The 21792-nt window shown below is 42.0% G+C and overlaps 1 protein-coding gene and 1 long non-coding RNA gene across 2 annotated transcripts in view; one reads left to right on the plus strand and one right to left on the minus strand.

Annotated features, from left to right (window-relative positions):
- ZBED1 (zinc finger BED-type containing 1) overlaps positions 1 to 21792 on the plus strand; it is a 439106-nt gene that overhangs the window by 355110 nt on the left and 62204 nt on the right. The window lies entirely within an intron of this gene.
- LOC137546912 (uncharacterized) overlaps positions 6358 to 21792 on the minus strand; it is a 33017-nt gene continuing 17582 nt past the window's right edge. Inside the window, exon 3 of the long non-coding RNA XR_011026400.1 lies at positions 6358 to 6403. This is a non-coding gene — a long non-coding RNA (uncharacterized lncRNA). The remainder of the gene's footprint in view (positions 6404 to 21792) is intronic.

The raw sequence follows: 21792 nt of genomic DNA on the forward strand, positions 1-21792 counted from the left end.
CTCTTCCCCAGTCCTTTCATCCTCAACTTTTGCACCAGACTTTTGTGGGGAACAGTGTCGAAGGCCTTTGCAAAGTCCAAGTATATCACATCTACAGCATTCCCAATATCCATATTAGCATTCACTACCTCATAAAAGCTGAGCATGTTAGTCAAACAGGACCTGTCTTTAGTAAACCCATGTTGATGCTGAGAAATAAGATTATTTTCTACTATGAAGTCATGTATAGTATCTCTTAGTAACCCCTCAAATAGTTTGCATACAACTGATGTTAAACTTACAGGTCTATAATTTCCTGGATCAGATTTTTTGCCCTTCTTAAATAATGGGAAAACGTGGGCTGTACGCCAATCCACTGGGACTCTGCCAGTTGCAAGAGAGTCACAAAAGATAAGATAAAGGGGTTTATCTATAACTGAACTTAATTCCCTTAGGACCCGAGGATGCATGCCATCCGGGCCAGGTGCCTTGTCTATTTTTAATTTATTTAGTCTTGCCTTCACTTCTTCCTGCGTTAAGTATTTAATATTACAGTTAGAAGATTGAGACTCTTCCGCCTCTGTAGTTTGCAACAGTGCTGTTTCTTTTGTGAAGACAGAAGCAAAGAAAGCATTTAATAACTCTGCCTTACCTTGGTCATCCACCATTGAGTTCCCATCCTCATCCTTTAGGAGTCCTATACAGTCAACCTTTCTTTTTTTAGAGTTAATGTACTTGTAAAACTTTTTTGGGTTAGATTTGATATCCTTAGCGATTTGTTTTTCAGCTTCAATCTTTGCCTGCCTAATTTCCTTTTTACAATTTTTATTGCACTCCTTATAATTGCTTAGTGCAGCCTCGGTCCCCTCCTATTTTAAGACCTTATAGGCATTCTTTTTCCTCTTCATTTTATCTTTAACCTTTCTATTCATCCATAGAGGTCTTTTTTATTCCTAGACATTTTGTTTCCATATGGGATATACATACTACGGTATTGATTGAGTATAAGTTTAAAAGCTTGCCATTTCCCTTCAGTGTCTTCCCCTTGTAGTACATTATCCCAGTTCACCAAACTTAGTGCCTGCCTAATTTGAGTGAACTTTGCTTTTCTAAAATTCATAGTTTTAGTGGTCCCGCTGCCCCGTGGCCTATCAGTCACCAGATCAAACGTTATCATGTTGTGATCACTATTTCCCAAATGTTCTTGAACCTGCACATTTGATACATTATCTGGTCTATTAGAAATGATCAGATCCAGTAACGCATTCCCCCTAGTTGGTTCAGTTACCATTTAAGTCAAGTAATTGTCCTGTAGTGCTGCCAGAAATCTGCTGCTTTTACCAGAATGGGTAGCCTCAATACTCCAGTCAATGTCTGGAAAGTTGAAGTCGCCCATAATTATGACCTCATTTTTACCTGCAGCTTTTTCAATCTGCTGTAGTAATCGCAGTTCTGCAGCTTCATTAATAAGAGGTGGCCTGTAGCATACCCCAATAAGCAATTGGCAACTTTTATTTCCACCATGAATATTTACCCAAACGGACTCCACATCTTCGCAATCTTCCTCCATCTCATCGTTGAGGACAGCTGTAAGAGAATTCTTAACAAAGAGACAAACCCCTCCACCTTTTTTCCCTGTTCTATCCCTCCTAAACACATTGTATCCTTTTAAATTAGCTATCCAGTCATGGCTTTCATCCATCCATGTCTCGGTTATTCCCACAATGTCATAGCTTTTGTCATTCAGAATGAACTCTAGTTCGTCTATTTTATTTGCAAGGCTCCGAGCATTGGTTACCATGCACTTTATATTTTTACCACCACATTTACCAATTTTGTTTACATGAAATGGGCTACTTGAATTTTTACCAACCTCCTTAATCTTTACACTGTCCTGTTCTGTGTCTTGTCTTTTGTTAATTTGCATGATTCAATTAACACTGCACTGCCAGGTGATCATTCACTTGGCCAGCAATGCAAGAAATAACATGTTTTGGATCTTTCATTTTTCAATTCATGGATTAAATGTGGGAGGTGTTGTTTAACATAAACAATAAGGTTAGGTGAATAATAAACGTGACCATTTCAATTAGGTTTATTTTTTTTTCTTTTTAAAATCATGTTTAATAAAAATTAAAATAAGATAACAATCTACCTTTCCATTCTCCCCTGTGCTGGCTGGTGTTGCCAGAATGGCTGAGCCAGACAGCCCGAGGCGCCACCACCTGAACAATACTGGCCTGACTGGTCCATGACATTGGAGAATTGTGCAGGATCGGGCCAGAAATTCTTTCTCTAACCTGCAAAGCCCTCTCTTCCATCTCCTTGTGTTTGAAAAGGTGGTGTCTACCCCACACGAGTCAAAATACATCAGCTGTCTCTGAAAAAAAGAGGAAAAAACTAAAACTAAAAAAAAACACACAAACTATAAATCCATATCAAGTCCATTTAAGGAAAATGTATACAGTTTTTCCTGATGCTTCCTGGACTGTCTTATTGTGTATGTTACATTTTGTATATTTCTTATATCCATCCCATGTCATACCCTATATGCAGAGTCTCTCAGATATATGACAGATGAAAAGATATTTGCATGATTAGCATAAATAGCTACCATAGTATGACATTTCTGGTCTTTTAAAATTCATACTGTTATTTTGTATCTTTTTGAAAGTGCTACTGAATTGAAAGGGTTAAGGTATTTGGATTGCATGCCTGTATAAATATTATGGAGGCAAAGTTGTAGCCGCATTCTTCAGCTGGTTTTATAATTTTATGGATTACCAATACAGTATTAATATTACATTTTCTGCTATGTCCTTTCAACCTTGCAGGTACGGAAGGTTCCTTTTTAGTTTCCTTAGCTTTCATGCTGACATTGAAGTCGTCTTCTGTCATGTTGATACTGAAACCTCCAGGGTCCGGATCCTCCTGGGCTCTGTAACTCTGTTGTTCAGCATGACAAATAAGGCTGAATGTCAAGATCCGCTAAATCACATGATAAAATAAAGTTCAAGAGAACGCAGAGTTTTCAATACGTTCTATTTCCTCCATTTGCATTACCTGATTTAAATTATGAGCGTTTAAAAACACAAATTAGTGAAATAAAAATCCTGTATATAAGGAATAGTTTAAAATAGTTTTGAGATTGAGAATCCAGGTATTTCTCATTATTTGTATAGAGGAGACATACATAATTACACAGCTTAAATTTTAATAAATAAACAAAAAGTGTACAAACTTCATTAGCAAACAATGGAGCGTCCATGTGGTGAGTCACAGAATTTCCATGGGATATGGAACATTTACAACTTCAGTATTAATGACACATATAGACATAGTCAGTCGGGGGGTGCAGAAAAAAAGGCCGATGCCCCACCACCCAACTGCCTGTACGTATCATTGTATGCAAACCAAGAATTAATGTGAGTTTGTGATGAGTAGTTGTGTTTACAGGGAACCCAAAGTGAGAGACCTATGGAGGCTGCCATGTTTGTTTTGAAGCAATGCACATTAGCTGGCTCTCCTGCTGATCCTCTGTCTCTAATACTTTTAGCAATAGAGCCTGAAGAAGCATTCAGATAAAGTGTTTCTGACAAAAATATGACAAGATTGTTTCTGACAAGATGCTTGTTTAAGGTGTGTGATGTTGACACTAAGGGCTCTTTCACATCTAACAATGCGTGCAGGAGCCGTTCTCCTGCACGCGTTATATGGCCTGCGGCGTATCATCGGGATGTTGCGGTGTGAAGCAATCAACGGCGGTAGCTATTAATTCACCCGACGGGAAAACGACGCCTCCCGACAATTAAAAGCTCCCGGGTGCGTCGAACCGCAATGCACCACAACGTAGCGCTGGGTGTGAAAGGTAAAATGAGTCTGTGGACTTTCATTTTACCTTGGTTAACGCAAAGTATTGACTTTGTGTTAAAATGCTGGAAATGAGCTCTAATGTGAAATAGCCCTAATGGCCAGAAAAATCTGCAGGACTGCCAGATAACTGGTTTTGTTTAAAAGGAAACAAATGACAGCCGCCATCTGTATACCTATCCTATGATACAGATCACCAAACAGCCCCATTTTAACGCACAGACTTTACAGGCAGTGGCTTCGAGCACAGTGCGGGGAAAATGTGCAGTGAATTACTATCAGTCCAGGGAAAAAATATTTTCCTATCCTGGGAGACAGTGGTAAGGGTCCAGACAGAAAAAGCTTTCTGCTCTCTTCACAATTGTTCTAATGACTGCATCTGTAGAGCCACTGATAAGGAATTATTCAGAGTTTGAATTTGTCCACTCGCCCTACTCAGAAAGTTTTTTTGAAGCTGCCCTGCCCCAGCCTCTCCACCCCCTCCCAACTGCTGTGTGCTGTAGTGATGCTGGAGAAGTTTGGCAGAGAACTGCTACATCGGAAGAGGAGGAGGAGGAAGCCAGAGTGAGTGGAAGCGAGATTTAGTCTCGCTTCAGTGTCTCTATAAGGACAGCTGCATGTGGTGGATTTTGTTAAGAATCGAAGATTACTGGTATGTCACTCACCTCAAGTTTCTTTTAAGTTGTGTGCAACAGAGCTGCATTTTTTTCTGTCTTGGGAAGTTGTTTATTTTTTGACAGACATACAAGATGCTGCTACCAGCAGTCTGTTCTCTCCTCATACTGTGAAGTACAGAGTATAAAACAGACCTGGAACAGTGTCTGTGTCTCTGCTGTCATTTGATCATATGACTTGCAAAGCTTACAAGAAGGATGGAGCTGTGCATGTAGCTTTCTCTGCTGGTAAAACCAAGGTAATATTTTTGAAATAATGCAGAATCTTCTGTACCAAAGGTATAAAAAAGCCCAATTGAATATATAAAGTCTGAAGTTTATTTATATAATTTGGGGTAAAATCACACATACTGCTCACTGCTAAACACAAGACTCCTATATCCTTTTGGAGTCCTCCTGTACAGTAGCTCAGTAGTAGAAAATGGATTGGTATTTACAGTAATAATAACCACCACTGGTCTTTAAAGTGAACCAGAGACGAAGCACCCTCATGTATTTTACCACATATATCAGTGGGAACATTAGAGAAAACACCTACCCTGCACTCTGTTTCATTCTTCACTGCTCAGTCTGCTTCTAATCAGCCCTGATAAAATCCCTGACTGAGCAGTCAGTCTGGCTTTGCTCAGGAATCATTATATCTGAGTCTGTGTTCTCTGATGTCTTTTCAAGCCCAAGCCTGCCCCCTTGTGGCTCTGCTCAGGAATCATTATAGCTGAGTCATTATAGCAAAGCCAGACTGAATGCTCAGTCGTGGATTTTATCAGGGCTGATTAGAAGCAAGCTATGTAGTGCAGAATGAAACAGAAAGCATGTAGGTGTTTTCTCTAATGTTCCCATTAATATATATGGTAAAATACATGAGGGTGCGTTATCTCTGGTTCACTTTAATTATATTTATTACAGTTATTGTCCAATGCTTGCAGAAAAAAATTATCTTTCAGTATCAGGATACAGTATATCCGATTATCCAATAAACCAGCCTATTCATGAATCACACATTTTTTTTGTGAACAGGGCGTTCTTCACAATATAACGATGAGACATATAACGATGTCCAAAGTCCAACAAAATTAAAAGTAGATAACGCAGCTGTGATGTTCACCTATGAAGTCCTTCTGAAGGGACTGTATAAAAGTAATGCCTGGTACACACCATGCAATTTCAATCAGATAGCTGGGTCGATAGATAATTTCCAACAGATCGGACCTGTCAGAAAATATCTATTTGACCCAACTATCTGACCGGAAATTGCATGGTGTGTACCAGGTTTTAGGATAATTTTAACTGTAAAGGGAGTTTGAAGCGATTGGAAAAAACAAAAAACAGATACTCGCCTAAGGAGAGGGAAGGCTCTGGGTCCTATAGAGTCTTCCCGTTCCTCCTACGGTCCCCGCTCCAGTGCTGGCTCCCCCGTAGCAGTGTCCGACCAATGTGTCTGAGACTGCTCTCTGCTGCTGCAGGAGGCTTTGGCTGTCTTCAGGAGTGTGAGTGCTCCTGAAGACAGGCCAATCTGTACTGCGAATAGACGAGCACGCATTCTTGCGCATGCACAGTACAGAGCCGCCCATCTTTGAGAGCACTGGGGTTCCCGAAGACTGCCAAAACCTCCTGTGGTGGGGATTTGAATGGGGGATCCTGTGCTGGAACAAGGGGACCGTGAGAAGAACAGGAAGGCCCTATAGGACCCAGAACCTTCCCTCTCCTTAGGTAAGTATCTGGGTTTTTTTTTGGTTTTTTTTTCCAATCGCTTCAGACTCACTTTAAGCGTTAACTACCACTCAAGATGCAGGGAGGCTCCATCCAGGAATGCTTCCCTCCCCCTGTTCACCCACCTTTAACTAGTAGTCCTGGTCACAATGGCCAAGCAGCTCAGTATTCTGTAAACAGAAAAATTACAAAGTTGGGTGGAATGTTTAATATTTTCAATAGTAAAATTTATTGTGAAAATAAACAATTGAACAGTGATGCTGACTAGAAATATGGGAAATATCTTATCTCTTAATGGTGGTGGGAGGAGAGAGATGGGGAGGAAGGGGGGTGGGGGTCTCAGGGTTAATTATTTACCTGATCCGATGTAATTTGGACACAGCTGATTCTCTGCCACCCCTCCCTGGGAATGCAGTGGAAGAAATGTTTCCAAGGACTACCGAAGTTCTTCAGAACCCTCTTCTTGCACTGCTGTGGGCTGCACTCAGCTCAGCAGCCACCAATTAGGCCGGCAGCTGCAGAGCTGGTGAGGGCCAGGTCAACTCAGCTGGGGGTGGCCAGAGCCTTGGCAGAAATTTGAAAAAAAAAACCTGCCTCAGCTGCAAGGACAAAATAATTTTTTTTCACTTACTCCCTGTGCACACTATGGACTGAACAATACACTATTGGAGCCTGCGCCAGATCTGCAACCCCCCTCCCCCCCCCCTCCCACACACGCACACACACTCACACACACCTGTCTTTTAGCCATCCACAAGCTAATAGTTCTCCCTGCAGCTCCTGCAGAGTATAGCTGCACCAGATCGCACTCATTCACCTGTTCAGCCGGCACACTCCTCTCCTCACTGAGTCCTTCTATGTTCATTGTTGCTGGCACCCCCTCTGTGCACTCATGTACATGCTGCCAGGTCATGGAGAGAGGAAACCAATGACGATGAAGATAGAACTCAGACAGGGTGGAGAATGCCAGCCGGACACGTGAGTGCACCCCTGTGCCGCTATACTCGGGGGCTGTGGAAATTACAATTAGCTTGGGTGGCAGAGAGACATCATAAGGGGAGATGTACCTCAGCTTGCTGCTACTCTACTGGGGCCTTAGGAGCGCTGTTAGCTACTATAACTGTTCAGTTCTCAGTTAAATGAAACTCTGTGAAGTCTGTTAAGGTGCAGATAAAGGCAATTTACTGTGGAATATAAAGAACATAATTCTAGTGTAAGATTACACCATCCGTAAACACAGTTACATCTACAGTATAATTTATCTTCCTTCTTTCTTTGTATTTTTTGCTTTCCTGCACAGTGCCTCCTTCCATCTGCATTCAGCTTTGCAGTCAGAAGGGGGACTCATTTTAACAGGAGAGTGTGTAATTCTTGACCTTTAAATGGAACTTTTTAACAGTCTATCTCTAAAAAGGGATACAGTTTCTGTTGTTGTTGACCCTTCATTATTTTTTTTCATCTATTGCAGTAAAACTCCTTGCAGTTGTCAGTAACCTTACATTGTTATTGTAAAGCCCAAGTAATAAGGCACATTGCAATACCTATCAGAATTACACATGGATATAAAGAATACATTAAAGCAAAGTGTTCGGTAGAATACATTTTTTCATGGGCCAGATGTGCTCGAAACTGCCATACAACTTTCTCTCCTGTCTGGGTTGACATGGCGAGCAAGTAAGGTGTGCCTATGCGACATATGAGGGTGGAAGACTAATAGATTCCTGACATTTCCCAGAATCCCCTGCAATACAGACCTGTAAGCTTAACATCAGTTGTATGCAAACTATTTGAGGGGTTACTAAGAGATACTATATATGACTTCATAGTAGAAAATATTCTTATCCATCTGGAGTCGGGAAGGAATTTTTCCCTTTTGGGGCTAATTGGACCATGCCTTGTAAGGGTTTTTTCGCCTTCCTCTGGATCAACAGGGATATGTGAGGGAGCAGGCCGGAGTTGTACTTTGTACTGGTTGAACTCGGTGGACGTATGTCTTTTTTCAACCAAAATAACTATGTAACTATGTAACAGTAGAATTCACAAAACTTACCTCATGAATTATCTCTCCTTGCAGTTTTCACCTAACTTTTTAGTGTTTTCTTTGAAAATAACTTGCTCCCAAGTAACTTAACTCTAATATCACTTGTCTCACCTTATTTTAAATATGTTAGATAAGGTGAGAATTCTTGAGTTATGAATCAGCTTGTTTCTGTATGAGGAGACTTGACGTGAATTAAGTGTGAGCAATTGTAAGACCTCACCTCTCCTAACAAGAAATAAAAGGCCCGAGAGGTCTTAGCATGTAGGGATCTTTGCACAGCTCTAGCCAAAGCAAAGCTTCACAATGTATTTTTCAGTTTGAAATTTTATTTCCTAAGGTAATACTTATAAATTGCACTAATGAACATGAAAATTGAAGCATGAAACAATGGTGTCCTCAAATGAGTGTCTTCATAGTTTGTTACTTCAGACGGGTGGGCAGAGAAGAAGTCAGCATCTGAACTTTACCAGCCCAATAGATGTAGCTTGGGAGGTACTGTGCTTGTGCCTGTGCCACAGAGGCATCCTGCCACGGGAAGGGTGGAGAGGAGTGGTGTGCCAACAACAGTATTCAGTGTCAACCACAATGCTTCCCTGCTGAAAATACAGAAATCATCTATTGTTGCATTAGGTGACAATGAGAGTGAACAGTCATAGTAAGTGCCATTCTGACTCATTTTCTCTTTGGAATTTACAGTTTAAGTCCCCTTTAATCAGAGTAGTATCATCCACCAGGTGCTTGGGGCCTATTGAATGTCAAGGGGCCCACCTGCCACCTTCGTTTATCTCTCTTCACTTCAGCTTAACAAAAGGACCACAAGCCCCCCCCTCCCCCCATAATCTATTACTTTGCCTAGGGCCCCATTGCTTCTTAAGCCGTCTCTGGTTTTAATGTAAATTGTCTTATCCATTTACTCATAAAGGTTACAGGAGAGGTCCAGCATTTTGATAACCTAAAAGTGACACAAAGTTATATAGATTTCATTTTTTCAGTTATACCACATTTTTTTTTCCTGCAAAACTACTATCACCTCCCCAACTGATGCTTATTCCCTTAGTTGAGTAGCCTGCCTACTGGATCTGATTGATGATGAATAAGACAGCGATGACAACATGGCAGTTTCTAATTCCCCCTATCTGCAGAAAAGTTTTTTTTTCATCCACTCTTCCTTCATGGTTACACCTGAGAGGCAGAGAATATAGACAGAACTAAGAACCATAAAAATATTCTAATCCCTTTTTTACTGTCTCCAAATCTAAAATAAAACTTGTGGCTGCAGTTCAACTATAATAGCTTTTTGCTCTCCAACAGTGCATGAGTCTACAGAGATATCACAGGCTGCCTCTGACAGCTAGATTGGCTTACCTTACGGCTTACAGTCTCAGAAAATATTTAAACAGACTTTCTGAAGAGTGTGTGTGCTTTTTTACATTCTGTGCTACCTATGAATGTTTTTAATAAAGTTAAGTACTAATTACGGTTGAGGCACCTCCATAAAACATGCATAAATAATGACATATAATCTACAAATTGCATTAACATCAAAACACAATACAATATAAATATGCGCACACACACAAAAAAAGCCCTAGTCATTTTGCAAAACTGGTTATCAAACTACAGCAGTCAATCCAGTTACTAAAAAAGTCAGATATTACAAACAGGTTTCCCTCACTTGTATATAGTGTCCATCCTCCTTGTGTATAAAATCATATATACCCTGGCGGTATCACAAAGATGACCATGCTGCTGTAAAGGTATGTGCACACATGCAATTAATGTCCAATGATGACATTTCAGCCGACAGTCGTTCTGTGTGTACAACAGCCTCAATCTTGCTCATGTTTCGGGCGTCATTAAGGATCTGTCCTACCGGATCCTTAACAACCCCAATGCCGAAGCATGGCCAATCAAAATAATTTTTTTAACCCCCCTGATGGAAGCCACTCTGTTGTGCGCCGATCTTCATCCTTCTGCCTCCTTTCATAGTAACAGAACACATCGCTAGCCTCAAGGCTAGGGATATGTCTGTACAACATTGTTTCCTGAATTATTACCCAAGAGATAATTTTTCAACCCCCCACTGGCAGCAATTATTATGAGTGTACTTATCTTAACATTTGAGTTACTCCGGTACTGGACCATATAGGCAGTGCACTTATTTGTCTTGGCAATTTTTTAAACAAAGCTGAACTATATGACTAACCCCTAGTTGATGCATACAATGTTTTTAATTGCATTCAGCATTTTCAGTAATGATGATAGCCAAAACCGAGATGCTGCACTTCTCCATGGTTACAACCAAAAAAAAAAGGTTCGGAATGTGATCCTCATTTGTACTGATACAAATGTTATAGGGTTAGCTTTCAAGAGCTAACCTTTGTCAGATTAATAAAAGCACCACTGAATTATAATACATGAATGTTGAAATGTGTAACAGTCATATACATTTTTGGCAATAATGTAAACCTAAAGCAGATGAAATGGCAGATGAAATTCAATGTTGAAAAATGTAAAGTCATGCATTTTGGTCATACCAATGGTCTAGCACCATACAAAATAAATGGGATACAGTTGGGGACATCAAACTTGGAGAAGGACTTAGGAGTACTCATCGACAACAAGTTAAATAATCGTACTCAATGCCAAGCCGCTGCAGCTAAAGCTAACAAAATGTTGGGATGCATTAAAAGGGAAATAAAAACTCGAGATTCTAGCATAATATTGCCCCTTTTTAACTCTCTAGTAAGGCCACATCTGGAATATGGAATTCAGTTCTGGGCACCACATTACAAAAAAGATATTGCAGTTTTAGAGCAGGTGCAAAGACGAGCAACAAAATTGATACGTGGGATGGAAGGTCTCTCTTACCAAGAAAGGTTAGATAAACTGGGTTTATTTAGTCTAGAGAAAAGATGCCTTAGAGAGGATCTAATTAACATGTATAAATACATCAGAGGGCAATATAATAGCTTGGCGGATGAGCTTTTTGTCCCTAGGCCTTCTCAAAGGACTAGAGGACATGATCTGTGCATGGAGGAAAAACGTTTTAGTCATTTATTTAGGAAAGGGTTCTTTACAGTAAGAGTGATTAAGATGTGGAATGCATTGCCACAGGAAGTCATTATGGCAAACTCTGTGCCTGCATTTAAAGGGGGCTTAGATGCTTTCCTTGCGTTGAAAGACATCCATGGCTACAATTACTAGGTAATGTCTAATGATGTTGATCCAGGGATTTTATCTGATTGCCATCTGGAGTCGGGAAGGAATTTTTTGCCTTTTGGGGCTAATTGGACCATGCCTTGTAAGGGTTTTTTCGCCTTCCTCTGGATCAACAGGGATATGTGAGGGAGCAGGCTGGTGTTGTATTTTGTTCTCTGGTTGAACTCGGTGGACGTATGTCTTTTTTCAACCAAAATAACTATGTAACTATGTAAAGCGGTAACTTCTGGATCCTAAAGAGGCGTCCCTCATATTCCTCAGCAGAGGCTATCCAACGTTGAGACCACCTAAAAGTGAGCTCATCACTGCTGCACGCAGGCGCACTAGCACCTTTTTCAATTTGGTCTCTGGCGGAATCAGCCGAGCCCGATTAGATCTCCTCAATTGCACAGGTGTGAGCCATCTGCACCTGCGGAGTAGAACGATTACTATTATTGGGAGTTTTTTAATTTGGGGGTGCCAGTGCTGGATCGGGTTGGCTGAGGAGGAGGGGTGAAAGCCTCATTAGGATCCAGAGTTTTCCCCCTCCCAAGGTTTTTTTTTTTGTTTGTTTTTTTCATTTGAATCTTACAGATTCTCTTTAAAGTCAATGGCGGAAGCAAAGTCTTTCTCCAAAAGAGTGCCAAAACGGTATTAGGACTGGGTACACATGAGTTTGGGTACAGGCACTGGACTTCGGTCGCATAGATTGTTTTTATCTCTGGCCATGGTTATGTTATGGCCCATTGGCGGGTTCAATTTAATAAATTGTTTAAGTCGTTTACCTAACCTGAACCATTATTCTTTCTGAAGCCTACCCTAAGCAGCCCCCCACTAAAAAGATATTCACTGAATTCAATGATTCCTTTATGCATAACCCTTATCAAACCTGTCCAGGTAACCTTACTTTACATATCCCCTCTGAATCGACACCTAACCCTAACCTTATCTGTTTTTTTTGTATGTCAAAGATCCAAAGTGAGTGCACACCAGTGTCCTGCCTGTTACACAATATTCTCTCATCCAAGCGGTGCAACATCTGGTGAAAGTACAGAAATAGCTTGTAATCCACAATATAGAACAAAGATCCAGGAGCAGGTCGCTTGCCTCTTAAAAGTATCAACACTTTAATCAGACATCTTCCTTAAAAGAATAACATGGCAGTAAAATAGCACAAGTATACTTATCAAATCCAAATATAGGTAATGCAGCATGATGGGCAAAGTCAGCAGGAGGTGCAGAGGAGGTTTGGTTGACGATCATTTCGCCCCGCAATAAGGGCTTTATTAAGACCAGGTCCAAATGATCGTCAACCAAACCTCCTCTGCACCTCCTGCTGACTTTGCCCATCATGCTGCATTACCTATATTTGGATTCAATAAGTATACTTGTGCTATTTTACTGCCATGTTATTCTTTTAAGGAAGATGTCTGATTAAAGTGTTGATGCTATTAAGAGGCAAGCGAGCTGTTCCTGGATCTTTGTTCTATATTGTGGATTGCAAGCTTATCTGTTTTTGTACTCGCACATGTATTTATTATTTCTTGCATCTCCATTAATGTATGCTTACATTTTTAAAGATCATTTTTATAGTTTTGTACATAGACATTATAAACAGTCATATCCCTCACCCCCTCTCTACACCTCCTCCCTCCACCCCAAGTTAACAGAAAAAACATTAGGGCCCACAATCATACAGTACTCTGTGATGTTGCGATAAAAACAGGTATTCAGCGATACAGGCATGGCAAGCCTTGAGCCGCACAAGTGCCAACACAATATGCATCATGTAAGTCTAAACACTGTTATAGTCTGACACACTAATAGTGATGTCTAGGTCTGGGATGACTATGTTAGCATCATCAACTCACATACCTTATGTCAGTTTTTTTAGAGGAATATTTTGGTTAAGTAAAGTTTTAAAGTCTTCCAGTGAGGGAACCAGTGGCATTTTTCACTCAAAAAGCAGGCATTTCCTAGCATAAAAGAAGGCAGTCCTAACAGTCTCTTGTGTTTGTTACAAGTTACATTATCAGTAATCCCCAGCCATGAGGCATTAAAAAATAGGTCCACTGGGCATTTCAGCACTTTTGCTAGAGACTTTGTAACAGAGTCTTTCTCGGGACACCCCCACACACAGTGTAGTAAATTTGCATCTTGGCATCCACATTTGTAGCACCCCGAATGAATATCCAGGCCCATTTTGGACAGCCTATCAGGTGAGTAATAGGCCTGATGGAACCATTTAATTTGGATCAGTTTGTCATGGGCTCTAATGACAGTGGTCATATAAAAAGTTTCAAATTTCACCAAATCAGAACCCAAGAGTTTACAAAATCTTAGTCTGCCACTTTAACTTGGCCCTATCATAAAATGGAGTAATATTGCAATACTTAGTCAGACATGTCCTTATCTAGCATCAAAAGTTTGAGCTCGGATGGCTAAATGCGAACACCTGAGACATCCGTCTGAACTCTGATCACATCCTGAGTTGAAAATAGAGGAGCAAAGAATGTCGGGGAAGTTATGACCCTGGAGCCTGCATTGCCATTAGGATACTGAATGTTGGCAAATAACTGCCAGATGCTTAATTTAGTTGACCTACCAGGCATAAGACTACATAAATAGGAGGAGGGAGTTGGGTTTGGGGATTTTTGATACAAATAAAAGTGATATGCATTGTGAGAAGTTGGTTCCCTATTTATGTGACTTACTACTATTGATTCAATTGCTCCCCCCTATGGGGTTAATGCTTCTGCATAATAACCAGTTCACTGGATTTTTCTAGAAGGCATAAGACTAGTCTGGTCTTCATGTAGTAAGTAAGTAACGCACTGATTCAGCTGGTTGGCCAGAACCTTCACAAAGATTTTAGCGTCCGCAGTAATCAGATATAGGTCTGTAGGACTCACATAGGTCTAGATTTTTATTTGGTATAACCAGAAGTATAATTATGGTCTCATACATGGACTCAGTAACTGCACCCCTCTTGAAAGAGTTAGCAAACAGCTCCGAAAATCTAGGCACTGATGACACTTACTTTTCAAGTACCATTCCACAGGCAGACATCTAGGGCCTGCTGCAAGCTTAGATTTAGGTGCAAAATGGCTGAAAATGTTTTCTTACGGATGGCTAACTTTTGTGTAACAAAGTTACATTTTGAAAACATAAGATAAAGAGTTAAAGCATTTAAAGAAATGGAGTGTATCAGTCCCCATTGTGAGGTGTGCAAGTTATGATACATTTGAAAAAAAAATCTACTTTTTCTGACTAGTTCATAGCAAAACAACTAGCATGCAGCTCAGGGCTTATAAAAACTTCTTCTTTTATTCTAATAAAGGCCTTTTGTGACATAGTTTTTTTTTGTGCCATAATTGATGTCCTGCTAACTTTACTGCTGATCTCCTTTGGACTGCTCCTTACCAGATTGATTGATGCAACTTTGCTGAACCCCTTCAGCCACATCATTGGTGACATTTATCTCATCTTGGTCTAACTGCTGTCCCCCTGTCTATGCTTCCACTCTCCACACCCCATCCTACCTTATCCCTTCAGTACAAAATGTACCCCTTCCCTCCTATTCACTCCCTGAACCCTCCGCCATTTCCAAGCTATCTCCCTCCCCATCTCGCTCTCCCCCATCACCACATGCTCTACCTCCACCTCCTTCTACACCTTGTCCCCCTTCTGTTTCCCAGCACCCTCTCCCCTTCTGTCCTTAGACTCCCTTTTGGACCTCAACCCCCATGCACCTCCCTTCCCTCCCCCCCCACGCTCTACCCACACAGCCCCTCGGTATAACCTTATTCCTATCCATCCTGCCCCTAGGCATTCGCTCCCTCTTTCCTGTGGCCTCTGGAATGCCAGGTCCACCCACAATAAGCTGCTCTCTGGAACTCACTCCCTCCAGCCACCAGACTCGCCCCCACCTTTAATACCTTCACACAAGCTCTCAAGACCCACCATTTCATGCTCGCATACCCCCCTACACCAGCACCATAATATGTTCTGTTAGACACCCTCTCAACAGATGCACCTATTGTCTCCACCCCCACCCTTTAGATTGTAAGCCTCTGGCAGGGCCCTCTCCTTAGTGTTTCCAGCTTGATTATGCAATCTTACTGACAATCACCCCTTTTGTGGACTAGAGAATCTCTATTTTGACCTGACACTGCATTATCAAATCATTTGCATGATCTCATTTTGTTGTGAGTTTCCTGTATGTCCAACCTTGTATGTTAACCCTTTTATCTATTGTGCAGCGCTGCAGAAACATGGTTGTTCTTAGAACTGTTCCCCTGGGCTCCTGCTTACTTTCCTTCAATGTTTACAGTGTTTGATGTGATTCTGAGAGCTATGCATAACAGCAGCAGTTGTGCAGTATTTCCATGTCTGCAGAACTAAGCTTTTGACCCTTACTTCAACATGGAAGAACCCACAGTTTAAAAACTGAGTTCTGAAACCCAGTATTGTAGGACTAGTATGGTAATATTAACTCAGAACTCCCCTTTTATGGAATAAAGAAAGAAAAATAATGACACCATGATTGCAAGGACTTTAGCAAACTTTAGAGCAGCCTCTTACTATCGTCTGCTGTACCCTATAGGAAGTGGTAAATAAGAGTGTCAGCACATAATTTGCTCAGGATAGTGAAACAGAAATATGGCACTCTATTGTTCCTCTACATGTGCATCCTTCCTCTATATAAACGTTAAATATGGGAAATGAATAGATACACACTGCACTACTTAATGCTATATACTGTATTTTTCGGACTAGAAGACGCACCCAGGTTTAGAAGACAAAAACTAAGGAAACAAAACTATACTAAACCTAGTGCGTCCATGGTCCAGGAGTGTACCTTCCTTGTGCCTCTTGTGTCCCAGTTTCCTCCTGTGTCATCTATCCCCGTGTGTCATCCTGTGTCCTCTGTCCACCTGTGTCATTCTGCATCCTCTGTCCTTGTGTCCTGAGTCTCCCTGTGTCCTCCATTCTCTGTCCAACCGGGGGTTCTCTGTCCCTGTGTCATCCTGCATCCTGTGACTCCCTGTGTCATCCTCTGCCCCCCTGTGTCCTTTGTCCTCCATCCCCCTGTCTCTCCAGTGTGCTGTCCCCATCCCTCTGTCCCTCTGGTTTGCTGTCCCCCATACCCCCGTCCCCTCCGCTGTACTGTTGCCATCCCCCCTGGTGTGCTGTTCATCCCCCGTCCCCTCTAGTGTGCTTTCCATCCCCCTGTCTCCTCCGGTGTGCTGACCATCCCCCTGTCCCCCCTGGTGTGCTTACCATCCTCCTGTCCCCTCTGGTGTGCTATCCATACACCTGTCCCATCCGTTGTGCTGTCCATCCCCCTGTCCCCTCTGGTGTGCTGTCCGTCCCAATGTCCCGTCCTGTGTGCTGTCCATCTCCTTGGTGCCCTCTGGTGTGCTGACATCCTCTGTCCATGTCCCCTCTGGTATGCTATCTATCTACCTGTCCCCTGCCCCCTCCGACATGCTGTCCTTTCCCATGTCCCCTATCCCCTCTGGCATGCTCTGCCCCTTCTACATACCATACATATGTATACTTATGGTGCTGCCGCAGGTCAAGTGTGGTATGTTCAGATCTAGCAAAGCTTGGTAATGCCTCGATGAAACGTTGGGGGTGCTGCCCCAGCCCACCAAACATGGCCACCCACAGCTCCCTCTTCTTACTAAACCCGACGATCTCGAAGGTGGGAGCAAGGCTCTGTATTTGGGACAATCACTGCACTCCCTTCTACTTTTACAGAAATATAAGATTTTGTCAGCATTGCATGGTCTTCTCTGCATGTGCGGCCCACCTGGGCGCGTACCCCATCACGCTCCTGAAGCAGGGAGCATTCCACCCATGCGCAGTAGTACTGCAGGGCACAGAATGCTCCCAAATACAGGAGTGTGGCGCGGCCGCGCATGCACGGAATCAAACGACTGGCCAGATTGCCGGGAGGGATATCCAGTGAACAGAGAGGACAGCGAGGGAGGGAGTAAGCCCCAGGTAAATATAAATGCACCCACTTAGCCCGTATCAGGTATGCTTTAAGCCTGGTACACACTTTTGATTAGCCAATTACTAACCAATTTTACCACCTCCATGTAGCATATGGGTTTACCTACACAATCTGCTCATCGCATTCAATATCTCTTGACCCTCATGCTCTATAAAGGTGATAAAATAGGTAAGTGATTGGCAAATCATAATTGAAAGCCTGTAGCAGGCGTTAAACTTGCAAAAATCTACTAGTGATTTTTGTGGAAGCAATTCTTCTGTGAATTAAGTTTAAAAAAACAGTTATACTTTAATCAATAACTGTTGTAGCAATTTTGCACACCTCACTATTTAAATATGCACCCAAGCTTATCTCTCCATGTACAGTAGATGCATTTGTCCATTAATTTTTAATCTCAAGATCTGTGAAAGAATCTGCTTCAAACAAGTTCATTCCAAAACAGAAGGCATCAAACAGCCTATGCCAAGGCAAGATGGGGAAGTCTGTGGGATTTCTTGAATTCATTTCTCCAAGGACATAGCTTAGAGAAAACTGCTGAGATGAAATACCAAAGTAAGTTACGCTCTCAGGAAAAATGGCCTGAGGTTATTCAGTGCATAACCACTAAACCTGGTTACTAAGAATGCATTGTGTTCTGCACTCTGACATTGTGGAAGTCCTTTCATTAAATGGTGTTACACCTTAGAGAATAGAGGACTCTCTGTACACACACAAAACACACTGCTAACTAGTCACTATTGCATTGCTTAAAAAAGTCACATCAGCAACTATGTTTAAAGTGTACTAGAGGTGAACCTTGTGTTAAGAAACACAGGTCTTGACGGAGTGTCACCAGCCTGCCTGAAAACCTGTGTTTCTATTCTCTCTTCCATCTTCACCAAGTCTCTTTAGGGAGGCAAAGTCCCAGCTTTCTTCAAGAGGTCCACCATCACCCTTGTCCCCAAAAAGCAGGGAGCCTCTGACCTCAACCACTTCAGGCCCGTGGCTCTTACGTTTGCCATCATGAAAGATTTTGAAAGTATGGTGCTCCCCATCCTTAAGCTTTCCACAGAAGCCCTGCTGGACTCACACTAGTATGCGTATAGTGCAAACAGGTCCCCCAACTACGCCATTAACATCTACCTGGAGCTTCTCAACAATCACCTGGATAGACCAGATTCATACACCAGAATCCCTCTTCTGTACTAGGGATGCTCATTCGGATTCCGCGGAAATGCAATTTCCGAATTTCCGATCGGAAATTGCATTTCCGCATCGGAATGTGGAAATCGGTAATGCAAGTGCGTTGGGTGGATTTCCGCCGGAAATCGCGGAAATTTCCGCCGGAAATCGCGGAAATTCCACCCGACTTTAACATCGATTTTCTCAAAAACTATAAGGTCTTATATTTTTTTGCATCTTGTGCAAAAAATTGAGAATTTAGTGTTTATAGGACTTAAGGGGGTTTTGCTATTAACCGCTAAATTCGGCGGATTTTTACTGTGATGTAATGCAGAAAATCTGCATCTGCCTATTTTCTGCATTTACATTACAGTAACAATCCGCCGACTTTAGCAGTTAATAGAAAATCACCCATAAGTCCTAGAAACACCAAATTTTCAGGGTTCATTAAACAGAATCTTCTGAACAAGATGCAAAAAAAGTTTTTAAAAAGATCTTATAGTTTTTGAGAAAATCGATGTTAAAGTCGGGCGGAATTTCCACGATTTCCGGCGGAAATTCCGCATTGGAATGCGGAAATTGGTAGCGGAAAGCGGAATCGGTATTTAGCAATGGCGGAATGTGGATTTACGGCGGAATCGGAAATTGGCATTTCCGACCATCCCTATTCTGTACTTCAGCTCGGCATTTAATACCATCAGCCCCAAAATACTTCAGGAGAACCTTGCTGTGCATGGGGTCCAAACTACCCTATCCCTGTGGATCACAGACTTCCTCACAAACAGATCACAGGTCGTCAAGCTAGGCGTTCTCTCCCCAGGCGCTACTGTAACAGAACCTGCCCAAATGCTTGGCATTTCAAGAGGTACCGTCTCAAAAGTAATGACTGCCTTTGAAAGAGAAGGAAAAACGTCCTCAGCAAAGCCCAGTTGTGGCCGAAAGTCGAAGTTGTCTGAGAGAGACCGTCGGACTCTAAATTGAATTGTTAGAAAAGCTTGCAAGACCACGGCTCTTAAAATCACTGCAGAGCTGAATGAACACCTACAGAACCAAGCTTCCACAAAACTGTTTGTTGGGAGCTGCACAAATCTGGATTCCAGGGAAGAACTGAAATTAGAAAACCTCTGCTCTCAAAGACAAATGTTTCAAAGTGTTTAGAGTGGTGTAGAAACCACCAGAATTGGTCCCTCGAGCAGTGGAAAAATGTGATTTTCTCTGACAAATCATCGTTTATCTTATTTCTGACCCTCCGGCCGAGTGTACGTTTGGAGACAGCCGAAAGAAGCATTTCATCCAGACTGCCTTCTCCCAACCGTAAAACATGGTGGGGGTTCTGTGATGATCTGGGGTGCTATTTCTTGGAAATACACCGGGCCAATGATTTCCCTTCATGGAAGAATTAACAGCCGAGACCATTTAGGAATTTTGGGTGACCAAGTTCATCCTATGGTTCAAGAACTGTTTCCGGAGGGGAATGCCATCTTTCAAGATTAATCCATATAGCTAGAATTGTTAAAGAATGGCACGAGGAACATTCTAATGAAGTTGAGCATCTCATCTGGCCACCAGAATCCCCAGACCTCAACATTATTGAGCATTTATGGTCGTTTTTAGAGATTAAAGTAAAAAGTCGATTTCCGCCGCCATCGTCTGTAAAACAACTGGAGGGTGTTTTAACTGAAGAATGGGCTAAAATTCCTTTTGAAACAATTCACAATTTGTATGAATCAATACCTCGAAGAATTGAGGCTGTAATTGCCGCAAAGTGTGGACCTACACCATATTAAAATATATTTTGCGTTTCCATCATTTTGTCCAACCCCTGTGTATTGTTTTTTTTACTGTACCCTATCAATAATGGCAAGCCCTTATTTGCAAAAAATAACTGCACTATACCATCATGACATATATATTAAAAAAAGCTGAGCACCTAAAGTAACTACTGTAATTCTGTATTTTTTTAAATGCTGTCAGTTCTTGAAATGTCCAGTTTAACACTTTTAGAAATCGTGTGTAGAATAGAATAGTTAATGGTGCAACTACTTACTGTTTAATACTGTAGTTACCTTAGTAAAGGGAGGGCTCTGGATAGCACAGAGCCTCCCTATTCCGGTACATCTTTCACAGGAAAAGACTGTGTGGTTCTTCTAGCCAGCTCTTCCCAGATCCTCCTGTGGAGGATGATGGGATAGGAGGAGGAGTTTGGACAGAACACAGACTGCTATTCAGTCTAACCAAGTTGCATCTGCCATCCACACAGGAAATTAGCATTGCAAACCCATCCAGCTAGTTATTAAGAGTGAATAATAAAAATGGTTTGTGTACAATGCACAAAACATTCTGAATTCTAAATTATAATATACAAGCAGACCCATGCCCGTTTAAAAACTGTCTCTAGGCCACAAATTCCCCTCCTGCCTGTGACTGCCACTGCTGCCGGCCGAATGTCAGTGCGCTCTGACCCGCCCAGCCCCTGGCCCGTCCCTCCTCCTGTCCCAACGGCTGTCACTGCTACACATGCGCAGAATGTTGTAGCATGGACACAGGGACAGGAGTACCCAGGGACACTTGCAGGTTATTAAAGTTGAAGAGAAATCGAGAGCCCAATATGGTGTAGTATGTCAAAATTGATTGGATAAATGAAACAGTGAGATGGTAATACTCACAAACACGGGTTACCACCTAGGTAACCACTCATTAGGCAGGTGAGGAGATTAGACCTGTCCTCACTCAGGATTAAGAAGTCGCTCTCTGTAGATAGGAAGAAAGGGGGTAGATCACCCCTCCACCTGGGGTGGACTCAAATATATTGGTAGGTGAACAGAGGCGCCAGAAGGATAAAAGTACATAAAATTTTTAAAAAATTGCTGGAAGGAAGTGGTGGACTCGCCTCCGTTAAAGCAGACACCAAGGACTGTAAATGTATAGATATACACATTTATTGAAAATACCCCAAAGATGCAACGCATTTCGCGGGCACAGCCCACTTCTTCAGGCAATAAGCAGGGGATAAACAACAGCAATTCAGTTATAGCAAGCAGAGCACCTCTGTGATCAGTCAGCGAAACGCGTTGCATCTTTGGGGTATTTTCAATAAATGTGTATATCTATACATTTACAGTCCTTGGTGT

Source organism: Hyperolius riggenbachi, chromosome 2 (assembly GCF_040937935.1).
Source record: "Hyperolius riggenbachi isolate aHypRig1 chromosome 2, aHypRig1.pri, whole genome shotgun sequence".
Classification (NCBI taxonomy): domain Eukaryota; kingdom Metazoa; phylum Chordata; class Amphibia; order Anura; family Hyperoliidae; genus Hyperolius; species Hyperolius riggenbachi.